The sequence below is a fragment of the Lemur catta genome, unplaced genomic scaffold, assembly GCF_020740605.2.
Source record: "Lemur catta isolate mLemCat1 unplaced genomic scaffold, mLemCat1.pri scaffold_67_ctg1, whole genome shotgun sequence".
Lineage (NCBI taxonomy): Eukaryota > Metazoa > Chordata > Mammalia > Primates > Lemuridae > Lemur > Lemur catta.
In genome coordinates, this window is record NW_025423866.1 from 1,006,938 (window position 1) to 1,023,106 (window position 16,169).

A 16,169-nucleotide genomic window follows, 5' to 3' on the forward strand; every position below is an offset into this window, starting at 1 on the left:
ATGAGGGTTTGTGATATTTTTCTTTATGCTTTTCTGTATTTTCAAAAATTTTCAAGAGCAAAAATAGTCCATAACACAATGTAGCTTGCACATGCAATCAACTGAAAAAAAAAAATCAAAACAGAACTTAGAAAATAAACAGTTGGTACTTACCCTGAGCTATTAAAGTTTGATAGGAAAATACAACATCCATTTGACACGAAAATATCAATCATTGTTTCAAGATCTTCTCAAGTATTTTCAATATGGCTCTTTAAAAGTCTTTTGAATTTACACAAAATGATATTTACCCTATTAGTTTCTTTCCGGTGAGAAAAATAATAGCTTAATGTTGCACAAGAATATGCCATTTTGTGTCATATCAAAAGAGCAAGGGGAAATTCATCAGCCAACTGCAAGAAGGTTGAAAGTTAAGCCATCCTTACAGGCTGAAATCTTTAGGCCTAAATAATAACTTCCTTTTCTGAAAGTACTTTTAATATTACGGAGTGCTATGCAAATGCACAGTGTGATCACCGTTATTAGAACTGACATGTTCCCAGAGTGTGCTGAGGGCCATCTCACCTCAAGCCACGCGTCTTTATTTGATGATCGCATTGAAAAGGTGCAGGGAAATCACAGAGGCGTATTTCAGAGTCTGCCTATCCAGGCAGTAAGGTTGTTTCCATTAAAAACTGTGGGATGGGGCTGGGCGCGGTGGCTCACGCCTGTAATCCCAGTACTCTGGGAAGCTGAGGTAGGAGGATCACTCAAGGTCAGAAGTTCGAGATCAGCCTGAGCAAGAGCGAGATACCGTCTCTACTAAAAATAGAAATTATCTGGCCAACTAAAAAATATATATAGAAAAAATTAGCTGAGCATGGTGGCGCATGCCTGTAGTCTCAGCTACTCGGGAGGCTGAGGCAGGAGGATCGCTTGAGCCCAGGAGTCTGAGGTTGCTGTGAGCGAGGCTGACACCACGGCACTCACTCTAGCCCGGGCGACAGAGTGAGACTCTGTCTCAGAAAACAAACAAACAAAAAACCTGTGGGATGGAAATAACCATGCCAGTCAGTGGGACATGGACCAAGACACCACTTCTGTTCACCACGTAGAAATGGTGCTGGTGAAGGGGGAGAGTCTCTAAAACAGCGGGGCTGACCCTGTTATCCCTGCTTCCCACCATTCGGGGTGTAAAGGGGAGCAGGACCCTCTGGGCCACCGTGACCTGTGCCCCCGTCACCGGCTCATGGGTCACTGGGCTGCTTCTTGCGTCCATCCAACCACTGAGCCTGAACTGTGTGCAGGAACCGGCCGCATGCCGACTAAATGATTTAAACTGTTCTCCGAAGAGCGTTTTGTTTACAGATTTACCTTCAGGGGAGAATAAGGAAATGAGTTAGAAAAAAAGTTAGTAAAACTGGAAGACCAAGTGCCTGAAGTGATCGATCCGAAATTAATCTCACACGTCTGGGGGTGCGAGCGGCTGAAGGAAGGGGGGAGGGAGAAAATGAAAGTGGTTTAGTAAGACAGGGCCGTTTTCAGTTGCATCTGGGAAAAAGAAAACAGTCACATTTAATGTTTCCTCTATTCCAGCCAGAGTGTTAAAGAGTCTGAGATAAGGAAGTTGCCAAGCTTCCTTGGGCCTGGGAAAGGGCAGGCCCGGCTTGTGTGTAGCGATGAGCTGGACACGTCGCTCAACGGTGAGTCCCCTTGGACCTTGGGGTGTCTCGCGAGTCGGCGACCGCAGGGCTGGGCCAGGTGACGGCCAGGAGCGTCCACACCTGCTTCCTGGAGCGATGCCAGGCACTCCCCTCTCTGCCACGGACTCGGGGTCCTTCCCGCTCAGCTCCCCGTACCCAGACTCCAAACCACGAGTGACAAATGGGGGCTGAGCGGAGGTAATGAACGTGCTTGTCACAGTCGGGGAATTTACTTTCAAAGCCTTTGCCCTCATAAAGTTTTTCTTAAAAGTGTGATAAAGCCAACCTGGCAATGTTTGTCCCGTTCAAGTAGTTTCCTCGGGAGGTGTTCCAACTAGATGCCGTCTGTGAGGTGACAGCTTTCTGTGGCTTGGTGACATTCAACAGCCCTGCAGAGTCACTGAGGAGGGAGGCCCTGGCCTCTTGCCAGACTTTGCTCCACACTGTTTTGCTGAGAGTCAAACTGGGGAGCATATTCCCATTACAGCCTCAGAGCCTCACCTGTAACATTACTGCAAGGACAGAGATGGCTGTGCCAGGGCTGGATTTCAAACTGGAAGGGCGATACTTTGGGCATTTGCTCTACTGTTTCCTAGCCCAGTGTGTTAGGAGAAAACCTCGGTGTTCACTTGGGCCTTTCACTGTCATAAAAAAGAATGGCGTTCTTTCTCCTCTCAGATTCAAACTCCCATGACAATTAGAAGTCTGTCTAGCTGATTTCAGTATTTGATGGCTATTATTTTAGAAAAATGGGTAGTTAATGTATTTTTGATGGATTCTCCCCCTTTATTGTGTGTGTGCTTTTTATTTATTTTTTTTAAATTCTAGTACAGACAGCACATGATTTAAACCATGAAAATATCACAGTTCTGCTTTTTCCTAAGGACAGGAACCAACTTTTATTCTGGAAAATTCTGCCAAAAGGAGGATAAATCATGCAAACAATTGGGTCAGCGGATGGGCATAAATCTGCTTTGCGAAGAGGATGAAAGGATGGAGATGAAACGCGGATGTAGATTAAATCAGAAATGCAGCTGTTTGGGACCAAAGTCCAGTTATCACTGCAAGCCAGGCCCCGAAGATGTGTTGGTCTTTACAAGGCAAGTCCAGGTGTTGACAGAGTAGAGAAGCCCTGGGGACTCTTTGACACTCCACCCTTTGCCTTTGACCCTCCCCACAACTGTGCGCCTTCCTGTTTTCAATACACAAGAACATACTTTCTCGTCCGACTTCAGGAATCATACCTGTTTTCAACATTAAATCTGCCTCTCATCATTCCTGTCTTACCACCCAAAGAACGTTAACTTAGAAATCAGGCATTTTGGACCAAATTCTGTAAGACCGACATTGAATAATTTAAACATCCTCCATCCATTGGAAAGCAGACTGGGTATTAGAAGCCCTATACACTGTATTTCATGGGACCTCTTTCTATAGCATTGTCTGGTTTTCAACTGAAAAACTAAAATGGAGGCCAGGCGCGGTGGCTCATGCCTGTCATCCTAGCACTCTGGGAGGCTGAGGTGGGAGGATTGTTTGAGCTTAGGAGTTCCAGACCAGCCTGAGCAAGAGCGAGATACTGTCTCTACTAAAAATAGAAAGAAATTATATGGACAGCTAAAAAAATATATATATAGAAAAATTAGCCTGGCATGGTGGCACATGCCTGTAGTCCCAGCTCCTCGGGAGGCTGAAGCAGGAGGATCGCTTGAGCCCAGGAGTTTGAGGTTGCTGTGAGCTAGGCTGACGTCACGGCACTCTAGCCCGGGCAACAGAGCGAGCCTCTGCCTCAAAAAAAAAAACAGAAAAAAACTAAAATGGAAAAATAACTTCTGATATTAAGCTGTGATTTCCACCTTCCATGACCCTCATTTACAGGCTGCTGTTTGCATGTGATATTCAGATCTTAACTCCAACTCTGGTATTGTGGGGTTCATGCGCTCAGAAATAGACAGGAACTTTAGAACTGTGAAAACAGTTACTAAAATGGTTAAGTTTATGGCTATTTTAAGGGAAAGTCATTTACTAAGCTGAAGTTTGGGAGAGGCCCTCACTGTTTTATCCCAAAGGACTTAGAAGATTACATAACAGATGTAAAATTTTACCTCCAGCACATGGAAACTCACAGAATAATTTTAAAGCTTGTATGGAAAGTCATTTTATTCATCTAGGAGAGAAATCTGTTTACAGAAGTTTAATTTAAACCAGTGCATTATTCTCCAGGCATTTGTTCGAACACCCTCATTACACATCAGATTCATTTAACTCCTGGGGGCTTCGGTTCCTTTATCTAAAAACAAGATTGGTGTAGATAATGCTTAAAAGCCCCTTCCAGGCAAAAGAGTCTATAATTTGATATCATCCCAAATAGCAAACAACATATTTCCATTTTGATTGGTTTTTATGGCATGAAATCAATAGTCTTTTTAAGGTACCTATAATAGAATAATTGGGAAAAATATTCCAAAAATATGATTCTTACATTGTTCTACATTGTTCTACTCTGACTTGATGCTACTCACGGAATTATATTAACTAGTTCTGCTATCAAGCAAAGTATCAAAGACCGAAACTGGTTGGACTCCCAGTGCAATTAAAAAGTTATATTCCTGAACGTCAAATTTATTGCGAAGGAGTAATTAAGTCTTAGGAAAAACTATCTTATTGTGTATTTCACTGTGCTGTTAAAATATTTGACATTAAGAAGAATCACTTCAACTTTAAAGAAAATTTTCTCTATTTTACAAAGATGCTAGGATGCCAGAAAGTCAAAGGTAGCCAAAGATCCAAAATAATAATTTTTCTTTAACTTTTTAAATTACAAATGCCAAACATAGAAATTATGCCAAATTTAAGGAGTACAAAACTTTACTATATGAAAAGAAAAAAAAATAGAGAAGCAACTTCTAGTATTAGGCTGTGATTTCCAAAGATGACAATGATTTTCAGAAAATTTGAAAATTTTCCTCTAATTTTTTTCTTCTCTAGTCACATAATAACTGGTATCATACTAAACACAATATTTTGTTACTGGATAAAGCTAATAAGTATTTCTATTGGTAATAATATGTCTAGTTGGGTGAAGCAGAATATCTCATGCAATTTAATAACACAGTCTCTCTTTCATCTACTATGATGCAGAAAGACAATGAAAATGTCATAAATTCAAGAGGCTTTCGTGATCATTCTCTCTGGTTTTTTCAATATAGATATTAAAAATGGTGTAATATAAAGAATAAACACATTTGGACAGAGTTGACTGCAGAATTAAGTTGTTTATAATAAGGTTAGCTTGTACAATTTAATGAAATTATCACTGTTGTGTAGCATAACAATAACTATAAATGGAAGCAATTCACATATATGAGTTTGATGATGGTGATGATTGGAAACAATGATTAGTGATGGGTGTAGTGGGTGGACCTGGGGTTCCAGCTACTCAGGAGGCTGCAGAGGGAGGATCACTTGAGTCCAGGAGTTGGAGACCAGCATGGTGATACAGCAAGACCACACCTCAACTGGGAAAGAAAGAAAGAAAGAAAGAAAGAAAGAAAGAAAGAAAGAAAGAAAGAAAGAAAGGAAGAAAGAAAGAAAGAAGCAAAGGAAGGAAGGAAGAAAGAAAGGAAGAAAGAGAGAGAGACAAAGAGAAAGAGAGAGAGAGAGAGAAAGAAAGACAGGAAAGGGCCAGGTGCGGTGGCTCACACTTGTAATCCCAGCACTCTGGGAGGCCAAGACAGGTGGATCTCTTGAGATTGGGAGTTTGAGACCAGCCTGAGCAAGAGCAAGACCCTGTCTCTACTAAAAATAGAAAGAAATTAGCTAGCCAACCAAAAATATATATAGAAAAAATTAGCCAGGCATGGTGGCGCACACCTGTAGTCCCAGCTACTCAGGAGGCTGAGGCAGGAGGATCGCTTGAGCCCAGGAGTTGGAGGTTGCTGTGAGCGAGGCTGACACCACAACACTCTAGCTCGGCAACAGAGAGAGACTCTGTCTCAAAAAAAATAAAGGACTATAAACTGCTTTTGGCAGCATTGTGTTGGATTTGAGAGAGAGACAGAACAGACCAACTGAGGAACTAGAAAGCAGCTGGTGATGCTGAGGCTGGAGGAGCCGGGTCTCCCCCATAAGGTGTCCTGACACCTACAGCTTCCCACGCGGATCGTAGCCGGCCCGCACCCCTACCTGCGTGGGAGTTTATCTTTCCCAGCTATCACTGTGGGCAGGGTAATAACTACTTTTATAAAAATTACCTTCATGGTTACTGAAAACTGAGGAGGAATACTCCACTAATCATGGGCCGTGACTCATAGTTTAAAGACTTGACTAGTAAGCGCCTGTAAGATTTATTTGAGGCTAAATTTTCTCATCGTACCAAGATTACTTTCATTTCATTTCATCCACCTCATAGTGGCACTTTCTGGATGAAGCGCTTCCATGAACTCTCCGAATTCAGCGCTTCGAAGAGGCACAGAGAACTCTGACGACGATTTCTTCATGCTTCCTCTAAAAAAAGGAATTTTTTAAAAAAAGTCTCTCAAGATTAACAACTGTATGCAAAAACTCCAAAGTGTTTATAGAGAGTTTAAAAGTAACAGAAGACAGTGAGAAGACAGAAACGAAAATACATAATCCACTTCAGCTGCATGTAAAGTGGATCACGTATCAAGGACAGTTCTAGAACTTTGGGAACTTGGACAAGGCTGTGAGACTCCCATTTTGAGGCATGAAAGAATTAAGAACGGATGATGATTTTGTGGGAAACTTTCTAACTGCTTTTCTAACTGTTTCATGTGGGCAATTTCATAAAAGCCTGGTGGTTCACTCTGACACTCTCTCTCTACCTGTCCTTGGAAGGACACGGAAGCTCCCGGGTGTGGGTCTCACAGTGTAAACACTCTTGCTGAGCTTAGAGCCCACCCTGAACACGGCCATGGAAAAACAAACACACTCTCATGTGAACTTGCCCCCACTCTACCCCTTTTTTGTACAAATTTATGCTAAAAAGCTTCATTAAGCTTTTTAAGTACATTATCCTTATGAATAGATTGAGTAAAACATCAATTTCTACAACTTCTAGGAGACAGGGCAAAAATATTTAAAGGAAAATGAGGGGTGGAAATCCTATTAACCAAATTAGGAAGACAAAGGAAATCTGAACACTACAGAAAAAATCATTTCAACAAAAACATTCCAAACCCCATTGTAGTCTATCACTTATTTTTGTTACTATAATCACCATTCTTCAATGATTTAGTGTCAATAAATTATAACTAAAAATCTTGTATTGGCTTAATATTTTGTATTTCAGCTTCTTTCTTAGGGACTGTAAACAAGTGTATTGCCGCTCATGTTTATAGAAGCAGCATGTATAAATGTAGTGTAAATTGTGAACTGTGTGATAATAGCATGGAGTGTGTGTCTGTGCAGAAGGAGTTGTGTACGTAAAAACGCTGTGTGTCTGTTTAATTAAGACTGTTGGCCGGGCGCGGTGGCTCACGCCTGTAATCCCAGCACTCTGGGAGGCCAAGGCGGGAGGATCACTTGAGGTCAGGAGTTCGAGACCAGCCTGAGCAAGAGCGAGACCCCGTCTCTACTAAAAATAGAAAGGAATTAGGCAAACAACTAAAAGTAGAAAAAAATTAGCCAGGCCTGGTGGCACATGCCTGTAGTCCCAGCTACTCGGGAGGCTGAGGCAGGAGGATCGCTTGAGCCCAGGAGTCTGAGGTTGCTGTGAGCGAGGCTGATGCCATGGCACTGTAGCCTGGGCAACAGAGTGAGACTCTGTCTTCAAAAATTAAGTAAATAAATAAATAAATGTTTGCTTTGACTTTTATATCCTTCAAATGTGGTTTTCTTCCAAATTTTTAATAATCATCCTATATTTTTAAACTTTTAATTTACATTTAAGCTTCTTAACTTAATGTACCGCTTAATACACTGGCCTCCTCCTCCAGCCCTGACGCTGCCGGCCCAGCCACCCCCCCAGGCCTCCCTGGGGACTGCCCGGCCGTGCCTGTCTCTCCGGCCCTGCCCAGGGTCCTGGGTTTGCACTTTCACCCTCTGCCGCCTGCTCACAGCGGCCGCGGATTCCCGCGGACACCAGCGCTTTGCTCTGCCTCTCTCCTTCCTGCGGTTCTCCCTCTCGTGGCTGCTTCCGACACTGACCAAATTGCTCTCCGCTGCAAAGGCGGGAGATTGTTTCACTGCAGGTGGCAGAAATTCAAGCCAAACCAACCTAAATGCAAACCACTGGTTTATGTAATTCACAGTCTCAGAGGTTGCAGGTACTTCAGGCACCATGTGTTCACGACTTGCTCCCTGCCCAGCCCAGGCTGGCACACACTGGGTATGGCCCCTCTCTTTAAAATACTATGAATATTTATTCTTAAGAAATCTAACCTCTTTTTCTATCCATGCAAATTATGGGAAATGTGGGGTCTTAGGTAAAGAAGAGATTCTCCAGCTTGAAAATCACATTATTGAAATCCCTTCTCATCTCACATGTAATCTCTTCTTCTACTGACAGCTACTTTCAGCTTATACTGACCTTAAAGCTGGATTCAGGACTTCAGCTTTTTCCAGCAGGAATTCTTCCCTGTAGAGCGTAAGTGAGCAACACCAACTTTAATGACTCTGTGGAGGACAATGAGGGAACATGCCTCACACGACACATGGCATCTCACTCCAAAGTGACAAAACATTTTCCTTGCTCTCTCATCTCCATCACCAGGCTGTGGTTCTCCCTCTATCCGCCCTTCCCTGTGAAGTCTCAGCTCTCTCTTCTTCTAAGCAGGTAGCAGAGCTGTCTCTCATCCCGCCAAATCTGTCTCAGGTGCCGGCCAACCTGCAGCCCTGCAGACTCCAAATAGGCTTGTTAAAGCTTTAACTCCATTCTGTTCTGTTCTGAGGAGCATGTTAAAAAAAAAAAAAAATTAACTTCAAAGCTGACTCTTCCCCAAGTAGAAACTCTTGGAATTTGGTTAAGCAATTTTTTTTCTTTGTTATTTACATTTATATTGATGTCTGCAAGTCAACTTCCAAATAGAATTTTTTTTTAATTCCTTGTATAAAACCAAGATATAAATACTTGTTATCTCATTTGAAAAAGAACTTTCAGTTAAGGCTGGTAGACACCTACAATCACTAAGGTACCCAGCTACCCCTGAAGATACAGGCAGGAATCTCATGGAAGCTTTTCCAAACAGCAGCTCTGTATCACAAACAACATGGGGACCTCACATAAACAATGTTTTTCTGCTTTTACTTCAGGAACAACTCTTGAGGCAACAGAGAGCAGTTTTATGATTATATTTTATGGTGATTAGGAAAATAGTTAACTGGGTCAATAGTGAGTAGAATATTCAAGGGTTGGCATGAAAAACGCAGTTTTCTCCCAGCCACAAAGGTGATAGGAGACAGAAAAAGAATTGCTTTTTCTGTGATTCAAGATTTTTACTACGGGAAACAAAACTGGAGGGAAAACTTGTTATATAACTTTGCATATTTTATTAATATTTACCTCTCAGCATAATTTGATAAAAAAGAGTTCAGAGCAAATGAGCAGAAGGATGTGTGTTTGCATGGAATTTAAATTTATAATTAGTGGTCTTTCTGTATCTGGTAAGGATATTTTTAGCCACATTTAGCCTTATTCATGCTGTATCTACTATGTTGTGTGTGTTCCTAAGTCCACACACTACACGTTTACCATAAGAAGGCAAAAATGAAAATCCAGCAGTAGACGGCCATCCCGAGTGGCCGTGACTCCTCTCAGAGGGCCATGCAGGGGAACATAGAGGACCCACAGCTTTTTCAGGGGACAAAACTTGTAGGGCAAGTTCGACAGTTTATAAAAAGTAGTCTTTCAACTTTTTTTCCTGTATTTACACCACATTTCAAACTTTTATCACATTAAGGAGACTTTAATTGCATGTTTGTGTCTGCTAAAAACAAAGCAAGCTGGAAGTGTGGGGGAAACTAAATGCACGTTGGCTATGAGTGGAGTGATGCGTGTCAGGTGTCAGCCAGCCTGCTCACTGAGACTGCACACCAGGCATTCCCAGACTGCGGCAGCCACACTGCCCCTGAGCCCCGCTGTCACCACGTGTGTCAGAATAGAAACGTCACTGTGGTCACGGCGTGGAACACCCACAGGACACAATGCCACAGACATCCTCATTCCTCACTGACAACATAGAAACCCTGACAAGGCCACTTGGATTTACAATTAAAATGGTGGGAGATTAACCTGCTTACCACAAAATGTTCATATAATTTGGAAAGATGTTCATTTTCTAAAATTCACTTTTGTCTGTCTTAAAAAAATTTTTAAGGCCGGCACAGTGGCTCACGCCTGTGATCCTAGCACTCTGGGAGGCCGAGGCGGGAGGATCGCTCGAGGTCAGGAGTTAGAGACCAGCCTGAGCAAGAGCCAGACCCCGTTTCTACTAAAAATAGAAAGAAATTATCTGGCCAATTAAAAATATATATAGAAAAAAAATTAGCCGGGCATGGTGGCACATGCCTGTAGTCCCAGCTACTCGGGAGGCTGAGGCAGGAGGACTGTTTGAGCCCAGGAGTCTGAGGTTGCTGTGAGCTAGGCCGACGCCACGGCACTGTAGCCCGGGCAACAGAGTGAGACTCTGTCTCAAAAAGAAAAAAAAAATATTTAAAAAGTATTGTTAGCGTCTTGGTGTGTCTCCTCTATTCCTTATAACTATAATCAAGTAGAGCTGACAACTCAAATTCTGTAATAGATCAATATAAAGTGCTGTCTGGTTTTCACATAAATGAGCATTATTGAAAGTTCATCTGGGCTATAAGAGCCATATTTTATTTATGATGGTAAAATCTTGCCACAACTGCTTGGGTGGGGTTTTGCAAAGTCGGGGTTAAAATGCAAGGTTGCATTGTGCGAGGTTAATGAGTCGCCGGCTGGGTCTACGCGTCCTGGAGGCCTAAGGCGAATCCGCTCTGGTTCCAGCTGCAGTTTGGCGCCACCTGGTGGCGACCGTCCCTACAGCTCTGCTCTGTGAAGGGGCATTTCCAGGACAGGCCCAGCAAGTGGGGCGCTGGCCATGTGACCCCCATTGCACTGGCTCCCCGGGGAGAGGGGCCAGCAGGATGCTGAGGATGCAGGAGCTTCTCTTTGCTGTAGCAGCTGCCTCGCTGCACAATCTTGCAGTCCGTGTGACCAGAAACCGTGTGGTTGTGTGTCCCTGCTCACAACCACACAAGCAGGCTCAGAAGTGGATCCTCCAGCCCCGGCCGAGCCTTCTGACCGGTGCAGCCCTGGCTCACTGCGTCCTCCAGAGGGACCCTGGGCCAGGACCTCCCAGCTGAGCTGCCTCTGAATTGTTGAGCACAGAAATTGGGAGAATAAATATGTGTTGTTTTAAGCCACTAAATTTTCAGATAATTTGTCCCATGGAACCTGACAACTGATACAGTACGTCACGCAGAGAAGGAGGGAAAGCCGGGGTAGGAATGAGTTGGTCACTTCTATGGTCACCTGACGCTCCCCCCAGAACCTTCTGAGGAGTCTCAGGAATGTGTGCTTGGACTGTCCCTCCAGGGTGTCACGTGGCCCGTCCTTCACTGGCCAGGCGTGGTCCCGGGTCTCAGGGCTTTGGCATCTCCATGTGCCAGGCAGGGGAGCAGCACGTGGGCTCCGTGGGCTGCCCGGGCCACGCCCTGAGGTCTGTGATGGCCCAAAACGAGACTGTCACACGGTGCTGGTGCACACACAGCTGAAGCTGCTTCCAACCACAGTGACAGTCGTGGACGAGAAATACCTGCTAGAACTACACGTGTCACAAAATACTCCCCATGATTTTCCTTTGCATAAATTTATACTACACTTTCCACGTTCAACATAGCCATTCCCTTTTGGAGCTTTTCAAAATATTGAAACTGAGTATGTTTGCCACAGTTAACTTTTTACTTCATGGGATAAGTCATAGTTTGTTGTTAATGTGTCTATTGACTAATTCGATGTGAATTTGTTATTTTTAATTAAGAAAATTATCTTTCTTATTAATTTGAAATATACTAAATTCATAAAAGGTTACATAGTATAGTCAATAGAATTGAAAAGAAGAAAAACAATTTCAAATCTCCATATTATTAATTCACATCACCCGGCTCCCTTTAGAGTCTATGATTATGTGAAGCAAGAGAAACTTAGTACATTGGGGCCCATTATGAACGGAAATGAATCACTACTTCCTTTTGCAAATCAGAAATTACAGCTGGATTCAACCATGAGGGATGTTGAAATGTTGGTATTTTTCTTTTAGCTTGTATTCAAATTTTCTTTGATCATGTGACTTCCCAAAATTTCCTTCCTATTTCTTTTTTTTTCTTTTCTTTTCTTTTCTTTTTTTTGTTGCCCAGGCTAGAGTGAGTGCCGTGGCGTCAGCTTAGCTCACAGCAACCTCAGACTCCTCAGCTTAAGCGATCCTCCTGCCTCAGCCTCCCGAGTAGCTGGGACTACAGGCATGCGCCACCATGCCTGGCTAATTTTTTCTATCTAGATTTTTAGTTGGCCATATAATTTCTTTCTATTTTTAGTAGAGATGGGGTCTCGCACTTGCTCAGGCTGGTCTCGAACTCCTGACCTCGAGCAATCCACCCGCCTTGGCCCCCCAGAGTGCTAGGATTGCAGGGGTGAGCCACCGTGCCCGGCCCATCCATGTATTTCTCACATCATCCGTATCCTTCTGGTGCCTGGCACTTACAGACGGTTGGCACAGATTATGTAATTAATCTTCCCACTGAGCCATTTGACAGTTACAGAAACTGAGGCACAAAAAAGGTTAAGTTACTTGCAGATGGCTCGTAAAAGATGTATTTTAGATGGGAATTTAGGCAGTCTAACTTTAGTGACTAAGCTCTTATTCACTTTATATTAAAAAGCCTCATGCCTGTGGCAATAAAATATCAGTGTTTATGAAATAAGGGAAGCTGTAAGGATAGAATTAAAATTCAACACTTTCTTATATTTCTAAATAATCTGATTAAGCCAGAGATTCAGACTAAGTTTCTCCATTACTCCTGTAAAGGAGATTTACATCTACTAGAGATCGACACATTTGCATGGTGCTTTAAGTTTAGAAAAACCCATACTTGGGCTGGGCGCGGTGGCTCACGTCTGCAGTCCTAGCACTCTGGGAGGCTGAGGCAGGAGGATCCCTCAAGGTCAGGAGTTGGAGACGAGCCTGGGCAAGAGTGAGACCCCGTCTCTACTAAAAATAGAAGGAAATTATCTGGCCAACTAAAAATACATATATAGAAAAAGTTCCCCGGGCATGGTGGCGCATGCCTGTAGTCCCAGCTACTCGGGAGGCTGAGGCAGGAGGATCGCTTGAGCCCCAGAGTTTGAGGTTGCTGTGAGCTAGGCTGACGCCATGGCACTCTAGCCCGGGCAACAGAGCGAGACTCTGTCTCAAAAAGAAAAAAAAAAACAAAAAACCTCCAGAGAGCCAGTGCCCTAAACGTGAATTCCAGTGACGCTCTGGCAAAATTACCTAGCGGCCCTGAGGTCCCCGGCAGCTGTCCCTTCTAGCACAACTACTTAAAAATATTTTGAACAGAGGTAACTATTTCAGGAAACAGACCTGACTATTTTGGACATTTCTGTCCCATGAATAGTCCGAAGCATGGAACCCTCCCCCACTCTTCTCTTTATCCAAAGTTCGTAGCCGATTTTGCTGTACGGGACAAGCGTCAGCATCAGAGGAGGGAGGGAGAGGATGACAGGGACGAAGGTGCTGTAGATCTGCTGGTGCGCGGGGCTGGGCCACTCTTCCAAGCAGCAGCTGTGCTCTTTCTCATACAGGAGATCATGCTTGACCTTTACAGTAAGAACAATTCAGTTAAAATAACCCGTAGTCAGTGTCAAAAGAACAGACAGCAGCCAAGTATTCCTGTTACGCAACATTAAGCTCTTTCTAATTTGCCACCGGTACATATTTCAAATGAGATACAATTTTAATTGTTCTCTTGTTGTGAAATGTGGTTTTTCTATGAATACTTAACTGCTGAAGGTCTTAAGACTTTTAAACTATCTTTCCCATTTTAAATGGAATTGAGCTTCATTTTTTTGTCTTTCTCAACTTTTATTTTCACTAGTCACAAGTTTTCAATTGGCTGAAAAAGCATTACACTTACCCAAATACATATTGAAAAATATTTTGTGTATCATGTCAGCTACTTTAATGTTAAATTATTTTGCTTCTTCAGTTGTTGAAGAGGGAGATTAGACAAGGCTTCAGACTTCTAGTTGGAAAGGACTGAAAGCCATTTCTTGTTACTGCAATTTCATATTACAACGATTAGACTGCTTGGAAAGATATTTAAAAGTCAACTGGTAGCTTTTAAATTCTGAGATGAATGAAAAATTGGGATTCAAACTATTGCCAATCTACAAATATTCAGATTGTATTTGTTTGCTGATTTCTTCATACTATTTCCAATAATAATAATAGAAACTGCTAAAAACGGATCATTTCAAGGATAATCCAAACCTTTAAAGCATATTCAAAATTCACATCTCTGGGTAACAGGAGCAAAAATGAATTTATGAAAACAACTGTCATTTTAGTCACTCTGGAGCTTTCTAGATGAATACTTAGATCTTAAGGCATATTTCTGCCTATATTCCCAGCAAATTTTATCAGCAATGTTCAATGTCAGTTGAATGGGGGAAAAGAAGCTTTTTGGTTACTCATCAGAGGTAAGAAAAAAGCTTATACTTCTGTAAAATTCTCCTAATACAGCACCTGAGGCCTGGGTGTCATGCTGGGCCCACATTCCCATTTCCTCTTTCATAATCACCCTTCTCCCAGCTTATACAAGTTACATGTCTCACCCAATCCAAATCTTACTATGGGGCACCAAAAAGGAAAAAAAAAAGGACAGAGAATTCAGATTACTGATGTCAATGAAGCCACCTTGATCAAGGGGTCATAAACCCATGGTAGGGCTCTGTGCTTTGGCCTGTCTTAAATATTATACATTTCTTTTCAGAGTAAAGCCTGGCATAGGAAAAAAGGTATTTGGACAGGGACATCATGAATTCACATTTTTCATACAGTGAGGAGGCAGAAGTGACGACGGCTTTAATTTCACCACCTCCTTGTTTCCCTCACTTGAAATTTGCTAAATACATCACTCTTGAGAAGAGCCCAGTGGGAGGGAAACAGCCGTGGGTGAGAAATGTGGATGGCCTTGGTGCTTTGCAGCAGCCAGGTGAGAAATGCAAGCTCTCTGTGAGCTCAACCACCTGCACTCAGAGAATTCAGGCCTGAAAGGGTGGCCATGGGATTGCATATGAATACTTTTATGTGACCTGAAAAATGAAATCAGACTTTTTTCTGACAAGAAGTAAATCTGATTTAGCTCATCCATCTAACAGTGAGGACTGGCTTTTGACAGTTAGATTATATGCATTTTCTACAAGCAAAATGAGTTGTAGATTTAAAATATATTCAGAGTATATAATAAAACAATTTTATTTTTCAAAATTGACAAATCTGTTTTCTATGTGCCAGAAATGGAGCCCACAATTTGGAACTAGACTGAGTCGCTTATAAAAGGGCTCCGGCCCCGTGGGCTTCCCGCTGCTCAGCAGAAAGGCTGCAAGTGTGGGAGCTCAGAGGTCATTCTGAGCTGCTGGCCCGAGGACACAGCAGGGTCAGAAGCCTCAGTGATGTTGTCTCTGAGAAATTCATGCGGTCAAGAATCAATGCTGAGCAACAGCCATGCCCAGAGGGCACTGAGCCCAGGTGACTGGCTGCTCAACACCTGCATAGTGTCCCCTTTGCTGTTACTCCCCGCGCCTGGCTGGGCCATCTGACAGAAGTGTAGGGAAAGGAGAGAGGTTGGATAAGATGATCCCCAACATGCTTCCAAGTAGAATTTCAATTTGTTAATGAATAGAAGGCCGATAAGAAAAGACCTATGAAGGGGAATCCACTAATAAGTAGACAATCTATTACAATTTTTTACATGACTTGAAAATAAAAGAAAAACCTAGAGCAATCACTGAACTCTTAAAATGTAACAACGCATTTGAGAACACTAGGAAAAGCATGCTCAGCTTGCAGGAAAATGTAGAAAGTGACGTTGGTACATTTTTAAAATTTCATTTTAAGCATTAAAGTGTTAACATAGTATCAATGAGAACTAAATAAAACAGAGAAAAAAAATCTTAAAACAAATTATTTTCTGGCCAGGCGTGGTGGCTCATGCCTGTCATCCCAGCACTCTGGGAGGCCGAGGCGGGAGGATCGCTTGAGGTCAGGAGTTCGAGACCAACCTGAGCAAGAGCGAGACTCTGTCTCTACTAAAAATGGAAAGAAATTATATGGACAGCTAAAAATATATGTAGAGAGAAAAAAATTAGCCGGGCATGGTGGCACACGCCTATAGTCCCAGCTCCTAGGGAGGCTGAGGTAAGAGGATTGCTTGAGCCCAGGAGTT